This window comes from Dermacentor andersoni, chromosome 7, assembly GCF_023375885.2.
Source record: "Dermacentor andersoni chromosome 7, qqDerAnde1_hic_scaffold, whole genome shotgun sequence".
Classification (NCBI taxonomy): Eukaryota; Metazoa; Arthropoda; class Arachnida; order Ixodida; family Ixodidae; genus Dermacentor; species Dermacentor andersoni.
Genome location: NC_092820.1, coordinates 72,951,967 through 72,976,039, shown reverse-complemented (window position 1 = coordinate 72,976,039; position 24,073 = coordinate 72,951,967). Strand labels below are relative to the sequence as shown.

The following is a 24,073-nucleotide window of genomic DNA, read 5'->3' as shown; positions in this document are numbered from 1 at the left end:
ATGGAATCGAGGCAACGCGTTCGAACTAAGCTTCCGGTTGCCGCTGCCGTCTGTTTCCAGTGGCATTTACAGCTCTATTTCTTGGATCTTATCGCTACGATAAGGTTGCACTGCCCTGTGCTTGTATTTGCCTTGTTGGGAAGCTGTTCCAGCTGCCGGCTTGTAAATCGCGGCGTCCAAGCAGTCCATGGAACGTAAGTCCCTGCGCTGGCGGGCCCGACGCGGTCGCGTTTACATGCCCCCTGCAAATGACTGGGGCTGGGTCGACCTACCCCATGCAGTCGGGCTGAGTCAGCCCGACCGAGAAGCATTCACACGAATTTTGACAGGCATATTCCAGGCCGAAAAGCTGAGTCGACCCGCTGCTGTCGGGTTCACATAAACGACCCGGTAGATAGCAGGACAGCCACGATATTACGATATTGTTAAATTGCGTTAATTACAATAAGTGGCGCTGGCGTTTGAATTGCTCAGTCTTCAGTGTTCGAAACCAGGAATTGGTGGACCGAAGGTGCGCTCGTGTTCACATACATGGCTTTATCTCGGCATCTTATTTTCGGCTGCTTTCACGCGTCCCCTGCTATCTTTGTTTGCTGGCTGCCGTTGAACAAACTCAGGTGAGCAAAAAAAAACAACAAAAAGAACTAGAAGCACCCTGCATAGCAACCGAATTGTACTGTTTCGTTTTGATTGTCATGTTCAAATTCAGCTCCTCGTCTTAATAGTACTGTCTACCAGTGTCTCATAGTGATAGACCTAACGCATTTAGCTTTGTTGGTCGTTACGCAATCCACATCTTCTTTTCTAGTATCTTTGCTGTACTGTACTCTACAAAGCTGTACACTTTAACACCGTCTAAAAGTTTGGCCGCGTTAGGCGGCGTCAATAGACACTTGAAATGGCCATGACACGAGCCTTCAGACTTGCCAAACGGATTGCTGCCAGCATAAATATGAATTGAATACCGTGTTTGAAGGAAACGTGGTGCCGTAGGTATTATCCATGAGCATTAGGCGCCAGCAGGATAAAACATCTGCGCGTATAGTTCACGCCAACCATTGCCTACTGCTAAATTCCATTCAGTGCCATCATATCATAGGAATCAAGCAACAACGACAAGGACAACATAGGGGAAATTACTTGTACTCACTAATTGAGTTGAAGAAATGATAAATTATTGGAAGTGAAAGTGGATGAAGAAACAACTGGCCGCAGGTGGGATACGAGCCTACGCGGTTTCAAACGTACTCCGGCGGCTGCCACGTATGGCACAGCCGCGCGGGCCGTATCTTCACAACGGTCTGCGATGGGGACAGGCGGTGCAGAGTGCTTGTATCTTCTTGTGCGCAGCGTTATCGCCCTTTAGTTCGCGTTGAAGCGAGCGGCAGCACGAATGCCATTTCGCTTGCTGCTGTGGGCCTTATGTTGAAAGCGATCTCGTCTTACGTGACAGACGGACGGAAGGACGGACACACGTGTTTCCTCGTTGGGTAGGCATAGAAATGCTTACCCATTAAAAAAAATAATTCACTTTACAGTTGACTGAGGCATCGCCTCCCGGTACGTTAAGCGCTATTGTTAGGCGCTTCCATTGGATTCCAAATGTGCCGGTGCTGGAAAGAAGATCCGTGGTTGCGCAGCAAGAATGGCACTTGCCTGTGAGTAGTCCGTGATTCCGAAGTAGCTGCACGGTTCGTAAAGGGCGCTGATGGGATTGCTGTACCCCTTATTCAGGTTGTACATAATCACGCCCATTTGAAAGGAGAACGCAATGGTGAGGCTACGCCTCCCAAAGCCGTTCATGGCCATCCGGAACGCCTTCTCCTGCGAAAGTCGGGAGGCAACGCACTCTTTTACATGTTGCTGGATATTTGGGCACACTGGCACGTGCACTTGAAGTATGTAGCACACATCAACGACGAGTTCCGTTTCTACTTTCTTTGTGGCTGTGTTCACCCTGTGCTAACACACATCGAGGAGCATTTTGGTCCGCTATTCAGTGGATTGTCTTGCGGCGAAAAAGAAAGGAAGCACGCGAAATCTTCTGCTCAATAACTCAATAACGTAATAAACTCAACAACCGAGCACTCTTCCTTAGCGATAAGCAACCTCCCAACAAAAGAGAAAGTGGCGAGTTTGACTTCCGCCAGTGGAGGTTGCAATTTTAGGGATGGTGGGATGTCATAACCATAGGTCGGCAAACTCATTCGTGAAGACTTTGAGTCGTACTTTCTCCGCACTCATTTTATAGGAATAAGGTAGAGCATTTGCGGTTGAAAAAGAATGGAAGTGGACGGGAGTATGAATAGAAGTTACGGTCAGCGAGTGTAAGTGAACGTGAGTACTATAGTGTGAATAGTCGCAGGTGAATCTGAGTGGAAGTGATTATGTGAAACAAGTGAGTAATGGTGATCATGAATGGGCGTGACTGTGGTAGCGTGATGCGAGTACCGATGAGTGTGAGTGCATGTGAGTGTGAGTGAGCACGATGCATGAGACAAATATTGGTAAAGGAGTATGAGTGTTTGTCCTCTCACCATGCCGACCAATGATTATAGGACGTTGCAAAAGCAGCAAACGGTAATAAGGTGCCGAACCCACTTCTACACCATATATCTTATGGCACAAAGCTGAAGCACAGTTGTACTAGAGCGAAATCAATCAAAACTCGCAGAAAGGAGCACTGCTGTGACATTATGTTTGGAAAACTCTGTTTGCAGATAATACGACCTACAGACCAGGATAAAGTTCCGTGGCCCACAATTGGTTAACGCTAACCAGGGAGCGAGAAAACAATATGCGCTGATAAACAATTGCTTTTGCAGGAGAAACACGCTATGTAATTATTACTAAATGATGGCTCCGTGAAGTTTAGGTGATAATATGCAAAAGCGGCCTATTTCGGTTGTTGGATTATCTAGCGAAATTAGTTACGACAATGAAGACGACTCGCAGGTTACAGTCAACCGAAGTTCACATTCAGGAACTTCCGTTAAAGGAACCTCTGCGTTCGCTTCAATCGATCAATCAATTTATTTTCAGCTCGTCAAAACCGAGGATGCTAGGGGTCACTGTATGTGCACCACCTGGAAAGTCACGTCGCCCGTTATTATAACTCAGTAGCGTGTGCAGTAACCGATTATGCGAACTGCAAAATGAATGCACATATTTTCTTTCTAGACAGGCGGCTGGTGGCGCTGATGTCTGCATGCGTTACATGTAGACTGAAGCCAGCATTAGATCGATTGGAATTACACGGATGTGTCTAAACTTGGCTGTTCGGGCTGCTAGTGACCTTTTCGAAACAGACTTGCCAATAAACGATATCCGAGGCTACGACTATTCTCAGTTACTGCGAATTTTGTACTATTCGACAACTTTGAAGATATTCAAAAAATAATAATTGAAAATTTCGGAAAGAATGAGTCTTTCGAGCATTTTTATTTCAATATTGTCTAGCTTTACCGACTTCTTTACTTAAACGTGTAACTTCTTGAGTTATGCCCCCAAACTTAAGGTGACACCTAAGAAGAGTGCAAAACCTGAATCGGTAATGCACTGAGGAGATATTGGTGGGGCTGTTTTGTCGGCCGTGACCGTTGGAGAAAGCAGAGAAAACAGGGGGAAGGCGGGAGATGAAAATTCAAGACAAGTGGACTTGTCGAAACGTTGGCTCCCGCTTTCACCTTGTTCTCGTTTTGCTCATCGTCTTGCAAAATGCAGGTATCGCATTTGCAGGTATCACACTTTACACCAAGTTCAAGACCACTACGGCAACTCAGTGTGTTAAGGTAAATGCGTATGGATGAATTTATAGCCTTTGTGTCAAATTAGGTCTTATTCAAGCCTTCCAGAATATAATACTGCCGTTACCCGGAATGTTTCTCAGAGTCCTAAAATAGCCTTAAATGACTAGTTCATATACGAACAAAATGAGGCAAGGGAAGGGGGGGTGGACAGGGATGTTTCATAGCATCTGAGAAAATTTTGTAAAATGTTTGCAGCCTATTTAGGGGCTTTGAAAACAATTACTGAAGCCTCTTTTGTTTGTTTTGGGGTATTTTCATGGGTTATACAGGTTCGCAGTACGTTTCTCAGGTGTCCTCGGTGAAGTAAAGATGACATCTTACATTTGCTTAACATTCGGAGAAACTCATGGTCAATGCGTAGCGAAGTTGGAAGTGTGCTTACATACTAACGCGTTAGCAGTACATTACGTACGCCAGTGATCATAGGCTTCATAACTGTGTTTTACGAACGACACCCGACTTCGCCCACTGCGCTGGGAGTGCGATGACCTAGTTTAGCGAAAATAGTGGTGACACTAAACCGAGCAGGTGCTAGAAGTCAGGCGAGCATGGATAGAATAAAGGCTTCGTAATATGTTACTTAAGAAAGTGCTCGAAAACCATATTGTATGAGGGCAAGGCTTCAAAGGGGCGAGTCATATGCGGGCAACGTTTCAAAGTACGTCGTTTAATTTGAAGCAACCGAAATTTGAGATGCACCTGCTCGAAAGGAAGAGCTTCGCTGAAGATTGGGTTGCGAATATTTCAAGGTTGCGAACAAGTATTGTTGAGTGACAGCTCCTGCTAAACCGTCTTCCCCACTGAGCCTATCCGGCGAAAGACGCAGCCATCCAGCGAAGCCAAACCTGGCAGGCAAGTTCCCTTTGGAAATTGCCTGCCAGCTTTATTTACTCGAAGTGACAATCACTGAAAGGACGTGCCAGCACCTTACCTTGAGTATAGTAGGCGCGATCACGGTTGCGAGATTTTGGACAGGTGTGGGATCATCGATGATGTTCAGGATGCCGTAGTGGTAGACCCGGCGCTGATCCTTCAACTCGGCCAGGTCGTCCCTAACTTCCACGGTCTGAAACATGTCCTCTTCGAGGAGGCTACAAAGGAAACCAGCGGGCATCTCTATAAATTTTGGGTAGGAAGCGTCCAGCTTTCGAAATTTAATTTAGTAATAAATATGTGAAAGAAAAAACGCGACATTCGAACGCCGAACCTTCTACTTCTATAAGTTGGCACGTGGCGTTACCACGTGCCATTTAGCGTTATACCTTCCAAAAGACAAACTTAACATTCTTGACCCTGTATCCTTCAAAGCACGCTTATTCATATTATTTCCATTATTCACCACTTTTCATTATTCCACTTTTAGCGAAGTTGTATAGTGTTTTTGTTTGTTTTGTACAGCGCTAACATTGTTAGAGACTTGTTCTTTCGTCTTCACCAGCTTGGTAATTTCTTGGTACTCCCCTTCTGCTACGTCACACAGTCGTTTTGCTTCGTTTAATGCGTCATTTATATTTTTAGCTATTTGTTCTTTCATGTTTACTTGCTAACAATGCATAATTTCTTCGTACGCCTTTCTTTTTGCTAATTCCCTGAATCCTCCCCTCACACAATATATACTCCTTGGGGAACCTGTGAGGTGACTGAATAAATAAATAAATAAATAAATAAATAAATAAATAAATAAATATGTTGTGGGGCTTTAGGCCGTGCTGGCGTCTCGTTGGCGCCGCAGATGTGTTTGCACGATGCATTGCGCGATAAAGTGCGAAAACATTGTGTGCCTATGAAACCAAATAGATATAAGTAAGCTGAACTCGCGTCTAGGCATTTCGGAGTAAAAAAAATGAGGTGGAGTAGTGACTTCTTTGCCGAAGCAAAAGTGCTGATCATGACCCAGTGCACTCTGTTTTCAGTAAGTTGTTTCTCATTTATTAAGGGTTGTTCATAAGTTAACATTTTCGTCCAAAATTGGCTGAAAGTTCGTGAAATTGGTTCAATTCGGCCCTTTCATATTCCCTGTAGAATACTAGTGACTAAAACGATAAGCCGTAAGCAGCACGAGTTCTGTGGAGCACAGACGAAGTTCAGTGCACGACTATCGCTATGGCGTTCTTAATTCGAGGCGCTTGCTAAACCATTACTTCATAAGAGAGAAAGACCGCTTTACTGTTCAACGCATCCTAGAACCTGAACATTTCAACTCCGAAAGCTGTAATCTGGCAGAGAGAGGCACATCAAAGGCACTCCTTATTGAATTCGAACACGTGGAATTGTTCTACATGTAGCCGAAGTAGAGCACGCGAGTGTTCTTGCATTGTAAGCCGAAGGCATTTGAAGTCGTGACGGGTGTCGACGAGTTCAAGTGGCCGATATGAAGCGTAAGAACAAGAAAAGATAAATAAAGTGAGTACTGAAACAGTGAAGTTATGCTAATGAATTCCGTTTTTATCCAACACGCGAGAATGTATCCCTTGTTCGACGTATAGCGTATATTTTACTATAATACCTTATTTTACAGATACTATTAATACTAATATTTTAATATAATATAAACTCCCAAAATCAGACGTCGAATTCAAGTGGCGAACGCCGCAAGGCGAAGCATTCGAAGAGCTTAAACGACCCTGCAGTCATCACCAGCAGTCGCCGACACTAAAATCCGCAACGACGCAAGTAGCCTAGGCTTCGGCGCCGTCCAAGTGCAAAGGAAATACGGATTTGAAAGCGTCATTGCTTACGCTTGACGGTTGCTGTCGAAAGTGAAGGCCAATGCTTCTTCGTCAAAAAAGTATACCTTGCCGTCATTTGGACTACCACGAAATTTTGCCTTTACCTATCCCGTACAAAAAAAATTATTGAGAAGGCATTGAATTATTATTGGTCAATGTTGAGTTTTTCATTGAGGAATTGTGGAAATTTTGTTGGAGAATTGTTGGGCCAACTGTTGAGTGGTCTTGAATATTGGTTACTGAAATTTAATTGAAACACCTTTGGGTACCTCAATGTTGAATAATTGTTAAGTTACCATTGAAAGTACATTGTGCGTAGACGGCCCGTTGTGTTCGTTTTGTTGAATGGTTGTTGAGTTACCATTGATTCTGCGTTGAACTAACGTTGTGGTAGTTCTGTTGACCTGTTGTTGAGTTATTATTGCCACAGCATTGAAAAGCACATTGTGGCACAGTTGAGATGGCATTGAGACTTCAGAAGTCACCATTGAAATATGATTGACGTTTTGTTGGGGTAGTGGATTTTTATTCATATATTTAAATTTCTTTGCTGTTCACACTTGCATGCACCGGTGCCTGCTCATAACTTTCCCAAACACAAACAAAATCAAAGGAGAGACTGGTCCAACTTGAAGTACCTTTATTTACACTAAAGATGCGTGCACGTGAAACATTATTACAGTACATAAGACACCGCTACATCGAACCTGGAGACATAGGCTCGTACCTACAGCACTCTAGCAGTGTAAATACATCTGAAAAAACCTATACATATGAATTGAATCAAAACGATCATTGTGGTCTTTGCTTTAGACTTAAGTTTATGACTAGAAGGCAAAGCGACTCAAAAGGCAGGGCTTAAGCATACCCTTGTAACAACCAACTTTGAACACATGAACACTTGAAGCTGATTGCGTGTGGATACACACAAGACATCTGAATACGTTATATTAACATGTTTCGCACACTAACCCATCACAGGAAAAGTTACGGCTGACTGTGAGAAGGCAAAATAACAGACTTGAAACAAATGACTTCACGTAAATATATACAAGCTTTAGCACACGTCTTTCACCGCGATTAAAATTTAATGAAGTAACAAAGTAAACTTGTCTGAGCTTTTTGTCTTCGAGATGTATATATTTTCAGGTTGCCCAATTATTTTATAACATCACTCAACTTAGCTATTAATTGATGAGACATCATTTAGAAAGTTGTCGGGCTTGGTGAACACCTGAATCATGTTTCTGACGAGCCAGGTTTGCAAGAACAGTACACCATTTGTATATGTTAAATTGAGGTACAGAAGAGTTTGTTCGTGGTATTTCCTCAATTTAGTGAGCTCATTATCAGTTAATTTTTCTGGACTCACACAAAGCTAATTAGAGCACTTTTTGGGGCCTTTTTCACGATACCCAGCAACTAAGTGGTACCTCAGTCAATAAAGAGATAAGGCAAGGCTAATACCTTGAACGATAAGAGAAAAAATAATTATTTAGCACAGAAAATTGGTAGTAACACACGGCTAACACAATTCCAAAGAGCCAAATGGATGGTCACCTGCACTTGCAGTATCAAGTACCCCAGAAATAGTCATAAAGGATGGGAAAAGGTTTCAATGGCTGGAAAGCCAGAGTGGTGAGACAGTGAAAAACAGAAATGCGTATACGAAAAACCAATGACCTCAATTACGCAGGTAAAATATTATTAAAATGCTACCAGAATTTTATTGCATAAAATACATAAAAGTTGCATAAAAATTGGGACAAAGCAGTAAGAAAGACGGAGGGAGATACAGCACCCGTGTTGAAAAAAAAATTACAAGTGATATACATGCACATTTAAGCTCAAGACAATTGTTTCTCCAATATATACAAAAAGAACCCATACACTGGCGGTATAAAAGAAGGTTCCTGCGCCTGGAGAATGCAGCACAGTACAAAGCAGCGTCATGAGAACCGAAAACTAGAACTTAGTATGTTTAAAAAGTACGAATACTTGCATACCTACAAGCATGTGACATGTCATGAATGGAAATAAATTCATAAATCTTACACAAATGAAGTTACCATCACTCTTATTGGCTTCCTCAGGGGACTCCTTGAAGTTGAACTAGAAAAATGTACATCAGTGTTAAAAACAGAGAAGACCCTATAGCGTTCTTCCTGAAATAAACAGCGCAAATATTTCATGTATAAATTCTATGGACACTTCGCCAATTCGGTGTACATTTATATTTGACAACCACACAAACAGAAACGAGAAGGATGAATTAAGGTAGGAACGCACACGAACGCTGACTCAACTAGAAGTTTATTCGTGAAGACAAACATTTTAAACAAATTGGCAAACTTCACAAAGAAAAAGCCATGGATGTGCAGCAGAAACAGCCCGGCACAACAAAAAAGCACCGAAAGACATGTCCTGTAGAAGAAACATATACGTCAAAAACAAAAAAACACATGAAAACTGAAAGGTTTGTCCTGTAAGTGATATTAACGAGAAATAATGCAGCAACTCTTTCCCACTTAGAGTCACAGAAATCTTGCTTATGAATTTTTCTTCGTGATCAATAAATAATTCTTCCATAAGTCCTCTTGTGTTCTGGTCTTTGTGATGAAACAACCGTTCTTTCTGCTCTATACCTCAACACCAGAGGAGTTCCAGCAGCAATATTTATTGATCACAAACGAAACAAATACATAAAAAAGTTATCTGTTGCCCTTAGTGGGAAAGACTTGCAGTTCTCAAGAGTATTTCTCGTTGGGTAGTATCACTCAGCGAACAAATATTTCACTTTTTCGAAAGATTTGTCCGATAGTTCTCGCTTTTCACGCACGTTTATTCTACATGACATGGCTTTTTCATATTTTTTTCTTGTCGCTCGTGGCTGTTTCTGCCACGCATGCACGGTTCTTTACCTTTGTCAAGTTGACCAGCGTCTTTAATACTTCTGTCTTCAAAAATAAACTTAGTTGAATTTGCGCTCGTGTGTGCTCCTTCCTATTTCGTCGTCCGTCTCTGTTCGCGCTGCTGTTTCCAGTACGCACATATCACTTGGTTAGGCTGGTAAACATTCTCGCAAGCAAAAGGAAATACCTCCCCTCAAAAGGTAGCCCATCCTTTACTACTACAAGCCAGAGCAAATCAAAAGCCTTCACAGCGTCCATGCGCGGCAGCTAGTACACCACAGAGCAGCAGAAAAAATAGTTAAAAATCCCACTTGATGGAGAGTGGCAACAAAGACGCGAGCTTGCTAGTGAATCAGCCACATATCAATGGGTGTCTCTTGCATGACGCCAAGCTGCTCTTGACGTAGAACACTTTAGCATCTGGGCATTTGCTGCATGCGTAACCTGCGAGAAGGGAATGCGGGCAGAAAATGATATTGCGCGGATTCAGAATCTGCCACACACTGCACATAACTACGCACAAAATAGAAGTACACACTATACTGGCAAGTAAAAATTTGCGACTCTTTACGAGTGCTGTCTAGAAAAGGAAGAAATATGTTGCTACGGTAAATGTTAGCTAAGACACGCACAGCGATGTTTCACAGCGGGGAGAAATATTCCCGGCTCTCTCGCAGAACCAAAGACCACGCGACGGTGCATAGCCGATACCAAGCAGATATCGAATCTTTGGGTAGAAGTCCAGCAGCAGGAATGACCTAAAAATACGCCGAGAGCGATGCGAGCGTGAGCGTGCCTGTACGAGTGAGAACATGCACCGTTTCTTTGACGCTAGCCGCTCCGGCTTGTCTCCGATCATCCCACGCGATTTGTGTGCAGAACGTCGCGTACACGCCCTTGCACGTTTTGCGCGGTAGCATCTGCGCAGTGAGCTAGCTTCATGCACGCGTCAGTCTTCACCGCGAAAACGGTGCTCGAGGCGACAACGCGCCGAGTGGCGCTCCTTTCTCTTCTGCAAGCAAAGCATATTCGGATCGCCCCAGCTCAAAGACGCAGCAGAGAACGGTGGCATGTTTCGGTTATCGCCAATTGAAATTGTACAGTACGCCTTCAACAGAAACGCGCCGCGCTAGATAAAGATGCTTACTGCGGTAGTTTTGGCGGTGATAGGCGATAAGGCGACCCCGTCGGCGGCTGTGTTCTTTGCCGAAGTCGTCACCACACCTCTGTTCATTTGCGCTGTGTATCCGTGTACTGTCACCGCGCGGAAGCTGTGACTACTCGGTTGGCCGTTCTCCGCATATCCCAAAGAGGCGAAATATATTTTGCGGTGCGCCGCATCATTAGGCGCAACCTAAATCGAGGCGCGCTTAACCGCTACGGCACAAAAGGTGATCACACTAACCGTATGGTATACGATGAGCCACTACGGATTAAAAAAAATAATTATGATGTCCTACGTGCGAAACCAACGATGTGATCATGAGGCAGGTTGTAGTTGGGGACTCCGTATTAATTTTGACTTCCTGGAAATTTTTACGTGCATAAAATGCACAATGCACGAGCGTTTTTGCATTCCGCTCCTTTGGCATGCGGCCGCCGCAGGGATCGTATCCACGACCTCGAGCCCCAAATTGCCACGGCGGCCGCCATAGTTACGAAATGCGTATCGCACGCTTTCGCTCCGAGGCATACGGTTTGCTTGAAGAAAGTGAACGGTGTGCTTAACATCTCACGCTTGTCAGTGTCAAAATAGAAAAAAGGCTACGTGCCCAAGTAAACGAGATTACTTACCTATCTGCAGAACTTCGGCTGCGACTGTTCCGGGGTGCCTTCTCTCCAACAGGCATCATGACCTCTGCCACGCAACTCATCAAAACAGCCAGGCTCGCACATCAGTCGAAGACTAGTAGCTGAGTCAGCCAACGACTTCAACGGATAAACGTCCCTCTTATCTTCGTTAAAGCATTTCACTAAAATGTGCGTCACGAAAAGAAAAAAATACTTTCCAACTAACGGAGTCCAACCAACTAACGGAGTCCGAAAGCCGTTGACAGCTTCACTACCGTATTCAGTTATAAAAATCTTTCAAACACAAAATAACGGCACTTAAAAACCGCTAATTAATTAGCAATAATTTTTCATCAACTAACCTTCATAAATTTTTAAGAACAACCTACTTTGTAGCGTAAACAATAAATACTACGACCAAAAAATGCGACTACGAAACTAGCGGTAACGATGTGTACTGTTGAAAAAGTGTGCTCAAAACGAAGCTACAACGGTTGCAACCGCGTGCGCACACACACACACCCGAACGCTACCTTGACGTTGGTAGCACCACCTAGAAGCAAAAATTACTACTAATTTTATTATCTTTACAAAAGTAACGCTAGTAGAATAGTTTGTTGCACCTTTGCAGATGACGAGGTGACAAGTAAGGTATGATAAGAGTCCGCTACCTGTATTTCTTTCATTTCCCTTTTGTGTTCTTCTATTTAACCGAACATACGGGACCTGTCCTGTGGACGACAGTTCGGCGAGGCTCAAATAAATCGCATGCTTCTTGCAAGGCGAGAGTCGGAAGCAGCCGCAGATACAGCGATTAGCTGCGATACTGTTGCGGCTGTTTCTGTATCAGAAGCTCTTTGAAGTCAATGGTTATAGCGGATGCGCGCTGCGAACTCAAAGCGTGTTCGTTGTTTGATCTCTAGTACCACGGCCGTTGGATAAAAAGAGCTATATTTACTTTCCGGACGGAGGGTGCGTCGCAGGAAATTCGAAGATCTCTCACGTGTATGTTTGCAGCATGTGCGCCGCTTGGATCCTACGGTTCCCACAGCGCGTCGGATGCTCGAAGGTACTAGCGTCGTCGTGTGTCGGCGCCTGTCTTATCGCCGGCCGCGCTGCCACCGTGTCTACTTTTGGGCAACTCCACATGCGCGTAGTCGCCGTGTTTGCGAGTGAACTTCGCATTCTTCTGCTCCCCGAAACGTGCTCATTTTGGATCGTACCAATTGCTATGTCATCTAGTGTATGTTAAAACGATGTTGGCATTTGTGCACCGGCGAAGAAATAAATCGTTATGAATTTGGGCGGTCATGAAGCTAGTCTAACGCTGCAGTTTTTACAGAGAGAAAACGGCTACGAAAGTGGGGCAGTCCCGGAGATAGGCGCTTGAAAGCGCCAGCTTTAGCGACAGAACTTACTGGCTTTCGAACGAGAGGAGCATGCGCGCGTTCATGGCCTAATGGTTAGAGCACCGGGCTTGACGGCCGACGTTCAATGCCACCCCATCGGTCACACATTAGCTTCTTTTTATGAAAACGAGGCGAAAGAAGAACCTACCTGCCGCAAAGTGGCAGCAATGAGGTTGGAACGCTTCGCATTTAATTTTTGGTATGTCTTCATATGCGAGTCCTAATTATTGATACTGGACTCAACTGCTGCACAACAAAGAAACAACTACAAAAAGCAACACAAATTACCCAATAAATTGTTTATTGAGAACACTCAACGGTAATATTGTTGTGCAAGTGTTGAGCGAACTCAATTGCTTTTGAAAATTTGTTGAAGTCCGTTGTTTCAACAATTCACCAATAAAATATCAATGGTTAATCAACAGTCATTTTTGTACGGGATATACGGCAGGCCCTTCAAAGTCGTAAGCCACAATCATGCCTTGTGTTGGCGGGCCAATTTAAAGGACCCTTCAGGACGCCTCACACAATGGAGTGTAAAGACCACAGGAATTCGACATAACCGGCCGTCTGCAAGTTCGGACGGAAGCACTCTGATTCCTACTGCCTATCACGTGCTCCTATTGACCGGCCGCCGCAAGACGACGAGGATCGCGACACCTCCCTGGAAACAATAGGCGTCGAATACTTCGCTGAACAGGAACGAGCAGACCCGGAGCTAAAGAGGCTCTTAAAGTACATGAAAGGCAACACCGACCTTGTCCCTAGGGTATTTATGCGAGGATTGTCTTCGTTTTCCTTGAAAAACAACGTTCTCGTAAAAAAAAAGAAACTTCTCCCTACTTCGCACCACCTATTTTCTTGTGGTTCCCTCAGCACTGCATCCAGAGGTCCTGCCCGCCCTACATGACCACCCTACTGCTGGGTTTTTCTGACATTCCTGCACGCTATCGCGGATACAAGATCTGTACTACTGGCAGCGCCTGAACTCCGACGTCACACTATACGTCAGGACGTGCCGATACTGCCAGTAACGGAACACACCACAAATAAGACGAGCGGGATTGCTGCAGCCAGTCACGCCACCTTACCGACCATCGTAGTCGATCGGCTTGCACTTGGGCCATTTCCGACGTCAACATGTGCGAATAAGCGGATCGTCGTGGCTAGCGACTACGTTACTCGTTAGGCAGAAACGAAAGTCCCACCTATAGGTACCTCGGCCGAAGTGGCGAAATTTTTCGTCGAGGACATTCTGTCACAACATGTTGACCCAGAAGTGCTGATTGGCGACAGAGGAACTGCTTTTACGGCGGAGCTTACTCAACCATCGTGCAATACAGCCTGACAAGTCAGCGCAGCGCAACCACCTTGCTGCCTTACTGAGCGGCCCTACTGTATAAGACCCTTGAATGACAAGTCACCTATGTAGATCGACGTCGAACGCAAGGACCGGGATGCGTTCGTTCCCTACGTAACCTTAGCTTACAACACGGCGGCTTAAGAAACAACGCAGATCACGCCATTCAAGCTGGTTAAAGGAAGGAACCCAACGACGACTCTCGAGGAAGACAACCTTGACATCATCGCCTATCTCCAGCGCGTCGAAAAAGCCCGACAGCCCGCTCGCCAGAGCATCAAGAACTAGGAGAGCACGGACAGCCTGCATTGAAATATTCGACTATAGGCTACGTGGAGTACCAGCCTGGTTGCATTGTGTGGGTTTGGATTCCCATGCGCCGACGAGGACTTGAATTTTTTGTGGCGCCATTTCCGGCGCACTGTGATGTGAGTTCTTCAAAGACGGCATCTGGCAATCACAGTGGCTTGGCGCACGACATGAAGTCGTCCACGTGGTTCGTCTTGAGCGTTGTTGCGCCCGCTGACGAACCTTGTTTCTTTATTGATTTGGTGTTTTCTTTACTGCGAGTACGTTTTTCACTCGTGTTTGTTCGCAGCATCGGGACATTGTTCTTCAAGAAGGAGGCATAGACACGTGTCCTTGTTTATCTTTCACCGGCCACTGCTTGTCACCAACTAACAAATATTAAACGTCCTCGCTTGGCGCAGGACATGGCTGTATATATTGGACGTTTCTCGAATGTCATCGCTAGTTCTATATATATTGTCTGTTGTCATGGAACCTTGCATAATCTGATTCTACGCACGACGAGGATTGTGTAGTGCTTTCTGGAAAGCACGCGAGCACCAGCGACTACGCTGAAACCTTCAACGAATAATTTATAAAAGCCGACGCTCTGGACTCCCTTACTTGATTTTCGGCGATCGCCGAATTGCTCGCCACTATCGTTGTGCTTTGGATCTCACTTCCTTTTACGGACGCAAGTCCTGTCAATAACGTTATGTCTATAAAGTTCCATCAATAAAGTTCTGTCAATAAAGTCCTGCCAGCAAAGTTCTGCCAATACAGTTCTGCCAATAAAGTTCCCGTAGTACAGTGCTTGCTACTGTATTCTTCACCGTAATTGCTACCTTACATCTCCTGCAGGTGATTTGTTGCGCAACGGAAGCGCCCTGCAAGCCCAAGCCGTGCGGATATCGTCAATGTCGCCGTGGATCATCGAGCTGGCCGCAGGCTGCAAACATTATCTTCGGAGCAAGTACTGATAACAAACGTGATACCAAGGACAGCGTATAACAAATGTTTTGTAGTTCTTCTGAATAAGGAAATAATAAATTAATGACAATTAATGTGAATGAAAAACAACTAGCCGCAGCTTAGATACGAACCTACATCTTCGCAGTATGCCTGCCATGCTCTGACCAATTCAGCTTCCGCGGCCCCATTTTAGCATCTACTTTCTGGGGTATTTACGTTCATCTGCTGGAACCAACGCCGGGAGTTTAGCCCACGAGACCGCTCACAGCTTTGTGGGTGGATCTGGAAGATCTACTCTGCCGTAGGCGCCACGTCTGTTGCAACACACTATAAGGGATACGTACTCGCAATTCACGCCATCATGTGTTATACTGTGTACTGCTACCTGTCGTCGTGACTCAACGACCAAGGTGCTTTGCTGCTGTCACGAGGTCGCTGGAATTGTGCGCAGTGGTACCTGCACTAACTTGCCGCGAAGAGAATAATCGATAAGGTATATCAGGTGAAGGCGTTTCAAACTGAAGGAGGAGGAGGAGGAGGAGGAGGAGGAGGAGGAGGAGGAGGAGGAGGAGGAAAAACGTTTATTGAGCTCTAGAAAATGTTATGAATTTCGCGGAGTCAGATGGTGTCTTCCATCTTCTTATCAATGGCCGTCTACCCCTAGTCCAGGGCTCCACTGGATGCCGCTGCCAGCTGGGCCCGTCGGATCAGCCCTAGTTGGACGTCCTGATGGTCGCTGGCGAGCATTCTTTCCCATTGCTTCGCACTCGGGTTTGGTATTATTGGTGCCGCATTTGTTTTCTGGCAGGCCCACGTTATGTGGTAAAGCGTGGGTGTTTCCTGGCACCATGGGCATTTGTCAGTGTACTGTGTGGGTTGTATTTTACTGAGGGTGTTTAAGTTCGGATGTGCACCCGTCTGTAGCAGCCGCCAAGCTACGGATTCCTCTCTAGTGAGAGAGCTATGCGGCGGGGGGTACCGCTTCCTGCTGCCCTTATAGTGGTTTAGGATAGCCGAGTATTCTCTGGGGATTGGCTCGGTTTCCTCGAGGTCATTGGCGGAGGGTGCTCGGTATGCAGTGTATCCTCGAGCTACCCTGTTGACCTCACGGTTGCCTTCCACGTCCGTGTGACCCGGCGTCCACATTATCGTGTGTCTAATTGGTTGTTCTTTTTCTGGGTTTTGTGTGTTGGGATCTTCAGAGCGGAGTATGCGGAGCGCTCTGTGACCTATTCTACCTAACATGTAGTTTCGGCATGCTGTTTGGGAGTCGGTTAGTATTATTAAGGACCGCCTAGTCCGGTAACCCTCCGCTGCCGCTAGAGCGACGGCTGCTTCTTCAGCCTCGACTACCGTGCAGTCCCGTAGAGATGCGCTGACGATTTTTCGCATATCCGAGTTTATCACCACCGCTACAGCGTTGGGGTTGGTCCGTCTCGCCCTTCTGGTGTATGTGGCTGCGTCCACGTATACCGTTGTTGCCTGGGAAGCTAGTGACTTTTGGATGTATTCGGCTCTCGCCTTCCTGCGTTCTTCGTGTAGGTTGGGGTCCATGTTCTTGGGAATGGGAGCCACCTTGATTGTGTTTCGTATTTTGTCCGGGATAGTCGCAATTCTTTGGGTTTCTTGCATCTGTTCACGGCATCCCAACTTCTGCAGAAGCTTCCTGCCAGACGGAGTCTGTTGTAGTCTGCGCAGCTGAGCAACCATGTTGTGCCTCTCTGAGTTCTTCGAAAGTGTTATGAAGTCCTAGTGCCAAGAGCTTCTCCGTGGATGTACATTGTGGTAGGTGGAGCGCTGTTTTGTATGCCTGCGTATGATCGCGCCTATCTGCTGAACCTCGCTCTTCCCAGGTTTGGCATGACTGCTGCTGCTGCTGTCCGCTGTTAGCTTGCTCGGTACGTCGGCGGATATATTTGCGAATGTAAATACAAATGTGTGTATGTGGGCTGAATGAGACTACCAGCAAACGAACCAACTGATCTACTTGATGCTAACCGACAAAATAGTACCAGTAAGCGAACCAGTGTTCTGCGCAAAGAAGCATAAATTCGACCATCATCCCTGTAGACATACGATCGGCTAATAGGTAAGTTAAAACAGACGGACCTTTTATTCGTATTGGGCTGTATGTTGAAATGATTATTTGTTTTGCCTAATTTTCTTTCATTGAGCCATTCAGAATGATGCAGTGAGGCTTTGTCTGTTCTTGGCCAATCCTGCAAAATTGCCATCAGCCACTGTGACCCAAGAGGTAGAGTATCCCCTAATGCAGCTGGATACGTGTCGTACTGCACTGTGAATATGGCTGTCATCGCTATTCCTTCCTCTACACGCGTCATACATCGCCTTTGTGCACGTGACATAACTGCGTGTGCCTTGTTTACTAAATAGATACTCACAAGCTAGTTGGTGATCCATGATTGTGGTGAAGGAGCGCACTTGGAATAAAGACGTTCACAGAAACATGAATCGGCCGGATTTACGCAGGCGCTGAGACGCGGCTGGTTTACTTGATTTACTGCTCGCATTTGGGCATAGCGCTTAGCCATGTCATGCAAGCGTAAGAATTAGCGTAAACATTAGATGAGAATGTATCTGTGGTTATTGTGGTGGACAGATAAATATTGAATGTGGTTAAATGGTGCCTAAGGATAAAAATAAACATAGCTATATCCATCGTCAATAAATATGCTGCATTTATTCACTCGCTTAGCTAAACCTTTGCTTCACTTAAATCCGAAGAAGAGTGTTGGATTTACGTATGGTTTTAATCTTTATTCATCCTTTCAGTTAGCATATTATGGTTCACGGAAGAAGTCGTGCAAACCACCTTCGAGGATTTCCTTCGAAAATACCACACGACATGTCATGTTGAGTACCTAGGTTATGACAACGATAACTGCTGGATTAAGTAGGATAACTGCGCGGACGTATGTAAAAAAATATCTTATCTAGGTCGCTTTCTACATATCATTTTGGACACACAATGCGTGTTAGTGTTATAAAAAAGAAATTAATTTTTACCTTCCTAAATAACTAAGAATGGGCAGGTAATACTACATTCTGTAAGCGTTCATAGACTGATAAATGGTAGCAAAATAACACCTAAGGTTTCTAATTTTGTAGAAGAGATTGAAAACCATTATTTTGTTCGGAAAACAATTTCCTTGCACCTGCGTCCCTTGTACTTATTGACGTCTCCCTATTATATCTTGGTAAAGTAGGCGTAGTGCAAAATCACAAAAGAATATTGTGGAACTAAATCATGCTTCTAAAAGCCTCTACGAGGCTTTAAACAGGTGAACAGCCTTTCTTTAGATTGCTATTTCTTCTTCAGCCCTTACTTGTCGTTGGAAAACATTTGCGCCACTGTTTAACGTCCCAGGAACTGACCGCAATGAGCAGCTGTTGCCATAAAATAATTATTTGTAGAGGGAAGCCAGCTACCGTAGGCGTTTCCAAAGCAAGTGGCAAAAAATATCTTTATTACGCTGAATGTAGTTTGAAGTGCGATAAAATACCTAAAGTCATAGTACAAGCCCTTCATTCGCAAGTCAATTTTGACAAAAATAGCGCATGCGTGGAAGATTAGTACTCATAACTATAATATCAAAGAAAACTAAAAGTTATACTAAAAGAAAACTGAAACTTAAACAATATTGTCAACAATATTGTGTCACAGGACACAATATTGTGCTAAGAACAATTACGGTGGCTATAGTTACGTTATCTGTACAGGTGCTTACGGTTCCATAATGCTAGAACTGTAATGAGACATTATGCCGCCACTTTACGTAAGGAGCGTCAAACTTTCTTGAATATGCCAAGCTGGGGTGCTTAGAGTCGTTCTTTAATAAAACATAGGGGTACGTTAGCTCAATAACTTAATATAAGTGGCAAGCTTCTGTTTCACAAGCCTCTTGAACAATTAAATAAACTTTTAGTACGGCTGCTAGATGTCTCGCGGAACTTCATCATCATCATCAGCAGCAGCAGCAGCCTGTTTTATATCCACTGCAGGACGAAGGCCTCTCCCTGCAATCTCCAATTACCCCGGTCCTGCGCTAACCGATTCCAACTAGCACCCGCGTATTTCCTAATTACATCGCTCCACCTAGTCTTATGCCGTCTTCGACCTTCGTTTCCCTTCTCTTGGTACCCATTCTGTCCCTAATGGTTCAACGGTTATCTAACCGGTGCATTACATGACCTGCCCAGCTCTATTTTTCTCTTGGTATCAATTAGAATGTCGTCTATACCCGTTTGCTCCCTGATCCAAACCGCTCTGTTTCTCTCTTAGCGTTATACCTAGCAATCTTCGTTCCATCGCTCTTTGCGCGGTCCTTAACCTGTTCTCAAGCTTCTTTGACAGTCTCGGCCCCGTATGTCAGCGCTGATAAAATGCACTGATTCTACACTTTCCTTTTCAATGAAAATGGTAAGCTTCCAGTCAGGAGTTGTCAATGTCTGGCGTATGCGATCCAACCCATTTTTATTCTTCTATGACTTTCCTTCTCATGGTCAGGGTTCCCTGTGATTAACTGACCTAGGTAAACGTACTCCTTCACATACTCTGGAGGGTGACTGGCGATCCGCAGCTCTTGTTACTTTACCCGACTATTAATCATTATCTTTGTCTTCTCCCTATTAATCTTCAACCCCATTCTGACACTCTCTCGGTTAAGGCCCTCAATCATTTGTTGTAATTCGTCTACATGATTGCTGAATAGAACGATGTCATCGGCAAACCGAAGTTTGCTGAGATATTCGCTTTCGATCCTTACTCCTAAGCCTACCCGGTTTAATAGCTTGAATACTTCTTCCAATTACGCAATGAATAGCATTGGAAAAATTGTGTCTCCCTGTCTAACTGCTTTCTTTATAGGTATCTTCCTACTTTTCTTGTGTGGAATTAAGGTAGCTGTAGAAGCTCTGCATATATATTCCAATGTATTTACGTAAGTGTTCTGTACCCCTTCATTACGTAATGTCTGTATGACTGCTGGTATCTCTACTGATTCAAATGCCTTTTTGTAATCTATGAAAGCCATATAGAGAGGCTTATGTACTTTGTGGATTTCTCGATAACCTGCTTAATGACATGGTTGTGATTCATTGTACAGCATACCTTCCGGGAAGCCAGCCTGTTCTCTTGGTTGACGAAAGCCTACTGTTGCCCTTATTCTTTCGGAGATTATTTTGGTAAATATTGTTACGCGAAGGACGAGTCAGACGAGCAACTATTTACAGATTATATTTACAACAGAGGTTGCAGCGCTGATCGGTTAGATTCACAGAGCGAGCCCAGTTCGTTCGTCCTCCTCTTTTCTCGGGTGATGGCACCCACGCGCTTCGCTCAAACAATCAAATACCTCGCGCGTGTAGCATAATCCCCCGGCCGTAGAAAAGACGTCTCGGAGCGTCTAAATGTCGTCACTGGGAGGGGGATACTGCTTCAGGCGTGTAATGTGCACGATATCACTGGACTGGGAAGCAGACGGGGCGTCAGGGGCAATTTCGTAGGTGACGGGAGTAACAACACGAAGCACTCGGTATGGGCCTGTGTAACGAGACAGCAGGTTTTCTGACAGGCCGACCTGACGCGACGGAGACCATAGAAGCACCAAAGAACCAGGCGGAAAGTGTACGTCTCGGTGCCGCTGGTCGTACAAACGCCTTTGACTGTCTTGGGATTTCAGAAGGTGGTCACGGGCAGTTTCCCTTGCGTGGGCACAGCGGGCGATTGCGTCAAGTGCATATTCACTGGTCGGTGCGGCGTCAACAGGGAGGGCGGTGTCGAGGGGCAGCGCTGGTTCTCGGCCGAGCAGAAGGAATAATGGGGAATAACCGGCTGTGTCGTGGCACGAGGAATTATAAAGCAAATGTGACAAACGGTAGAGCGAGGTCCCAGTCAGTGTCGTCTGAAGAGACATATTTTGCGAGCATGTCTGTGATAGTGCGATTGAGACGCTTCGTGAGGCCATTTCTTTGCAAATGGTATGATGTGGATAACTTGTGCATCGGGGCACAGTACTGCAAGGTGTCCGCGATAACGTTTGATAGGAATGTCCGGCCACGGTCAGCGAGAAGTTGTCGCGGAGCTCCATGTAATAAAATAACGTCGCGTAGAAGAAACTCGGCGACATCTGTAGCTTGTAGGAAGCTCTCGGGTGATGGCGTAGCGCGTGGCGTAATCCGTGGCCACAGCGATCCACCTGTTCCCAGAGGTAGAAAGAGGAAAGGGGCCAAGTAAGTCCAAACCAACCCGAAAGAATGATTCCGCGGGAACGTCGAGTGGTTGAAGGTACCCAGCAGAGACCGTCGATGATGTCTTGAATCACTCGCATTTCTCACACGCTGTTACGTATCTTCGAACAGAGCGAGCAAGCCCTGGCCAAAAGAAGCGTTCGCGGATCTGATCGTAGGTACGTGACATCCCCAGATGACGGGCAGTGGGAAGGTCGTGAAGTTCATGGAGAAGAGCCCAGCGAAGGTTTTTAGGAATTTTTGTCGTAGAATGTCCCAGGATCGCGCATACTAGGAACAGTAACGTACGTTGTGGTAGGCGCCGGAGGTGTAGGTGGCGACGGGGTGGTTCCATCGGAAGCCATGGCTGAGAAGACGACGGTGCGGCCGCTTCGGAGCTCCGTGGCGAGGACGGGGAATGATCCACCTCCACCAAAATGTTACGCGAAGGACGAGTCAGTAAGACGAGCAACTATTTACAGGTTATATTGACAACAGCGGTTGCAGCACTGACCGGTCAGATTCACAGCGCGACCCCAGATTGTTCTTCCTGCTCTTTTCTCGAGTGATGGCCGCCACGCGCCTCGTTCAAAGAAGCAAATATCACATGCGTGTAGCAATATTTTATATCATACTGGGAGTAAGCTGATGGGTCTGTAATTTTTCAATTTTTTAACGTCTCTATTTTTTGTGGATTAGTATAATGTTTGCATTCTTCCAGTTTTCTGGGACCCTTGCAGTCGACAGACACTTCATACAGAGAGCGGTCAGTTTTCCAAGCAACATGTGTGCTCCATCTTGGATTAAATCGACTGTTATTCGAACTTCTCCTGCCACTCTTCCTCGTTTCATGCCTTCCCGTCTGACGGCATCGTTAGTTAGAGGAGGAGTTTCTGTATCCTGTTCTTTACTGTTTCTAATGAAGGTATCCTGACTCCTCTGGGAATTGTACAGGTCAGTACAGAATTATTCGGCTTCTGTTACTATATCTTCGAGATTGCTGATGATGTTACCCTGCTTACCTTTCAGTGCATACATCTTGGTTTGTCCTATGCCAAATTTCTTTGTCATTGATTTGAGGCTGCGTCCATTTTACGGCTTCTTCAGTCTTTCTAACGCTATAGTTTTGAATATCACTTATTTTCGCCTTGTTGATGAGTTTTGACAGTTCCGCGAATTCTATCTTACCTCTTGATTTGGGCACTTTCATTTTTTGTCGTTTCTTTGTTAGGTTTTTTTTTTTTTTTACTTTGGAGGGCTTGCCTATTGATTGCCTTGGTGTGTTGCCTCCCACTTCAATTGCTGCCTCTGAAGCCAGCCTAGTTGCGGCTTCATTAATTACCTTTATGTTGTCTTCATCTCTCTTTTCTAAGTCTGCATATTTGTTTGCGAGTACTAGCCTGAATTTGTCTGCTTTTATCCTTGCTGCCTTTAGGCTGACCTATTTGTTCTTGACCAATTTTACTCTTTCTCTCTTCAAAATGAGGTGAATCCTCACCCTCACTAACCTATGATCACTGCACTTTATCCTACCTATGACTTCTACATCCTGCGCACAAGGCTGGGATCAGCAGCAAGTATGAAGTCAATTTCATATCTTGTTTCACCATCCGGGCATTTCTAGGTCCACTTTTCGTTGCTGCGGTTCCTGAAAAAGGTGTTCATTATTCGAAGCTTAGTCCTTTCTGCGAATTCTACTAGCCTCTCTCCTCTAGCCTTTCTAGATTCGACACTGTAGTTGCCAATTGCTTGTTCACTAGCCTGCCTTTTTCCCACTTTTGCTTTGAAGTCGCCCATTACTACAGTATACTGAGTTTACATCTTTCTCAACGCTAATCCTACATCTTCATAAAACTGATCTACTCCCTCATCATCGAGAACAGATTTTGGAGCGTAGGCTTATACTACTTCTATTCTGTACCTCCTATTAAATTTGATTACGACGACAGACTCTCTCAATAATGCTGTAGAATTCCTCAATGTTGCCTGCTATGTCCTTATGCATTAGGAATCCTACCCCGTATTGCTTCTTATTTAGGAGACCTCTATAGCAGGGATGTCCGCCATTAAGCAATGTATAAGCCTCACCAGTTCTTATAATCGCTCTAAGGGCGATGATATCCCGCGGAACTTCATTTAATCATTAAAAATACAACTTTCTTGCAAAACATCTCATAGCACTTCTTTTAGAAGGGGCTACAAGACAAAATGTCCTACATGCCAATTTTTCGGTGCCCAGCCGGGCTTCGTGCCCGTTGGAAGACTTCTTAGCTCATCCTGCACAAATGTCACAGGATGGGTACAATATCTTTTATAAATGTTGTACATACGACTACAAGGCGTCTTGTATACGTTATGGGGTAATGTCCAAGGTGTGTTGCACAAGTTGTCAATACATATTTTAGATGACAGAGAAGTGATTATGTGTTCAGGGAGCAATTCTGTGCCGGGTGTGCTTCTTGGTTCTCGTCCAACAGTTTTACAATGAAATAGATGTTGGACTGCGAAACATCTTCACGTAACACACAGAAGGGAAACAAACACAACTGAGCGG

At 45.1% G+C, this 24,073-nt stretch overlaps 1 long non-coding RNA gene across 1 annotated transcript; it reads right to left on the bottom strand.

The window, feature by feature from the left end:
* Window positions 1-7,161: 7,161 nt before the first annotated feature.
* Window positions 7,162-11,414, bottom strand: LOC129385480 (uncharacterized). Its single transcript, XR_008612993.2, has 2 exons — window positions 11,245-11,414; window positions 7,162-9,894 (listed from the first exon to the last, which is right to left on the bottom strand). It is a non-coding gene; the product is annotated as an uncharacterized lncRNA (long non-coding RNA).
* Between the last annotated feature and the right edge of the window lie 12,659 nt (window positions 11,415-24,073).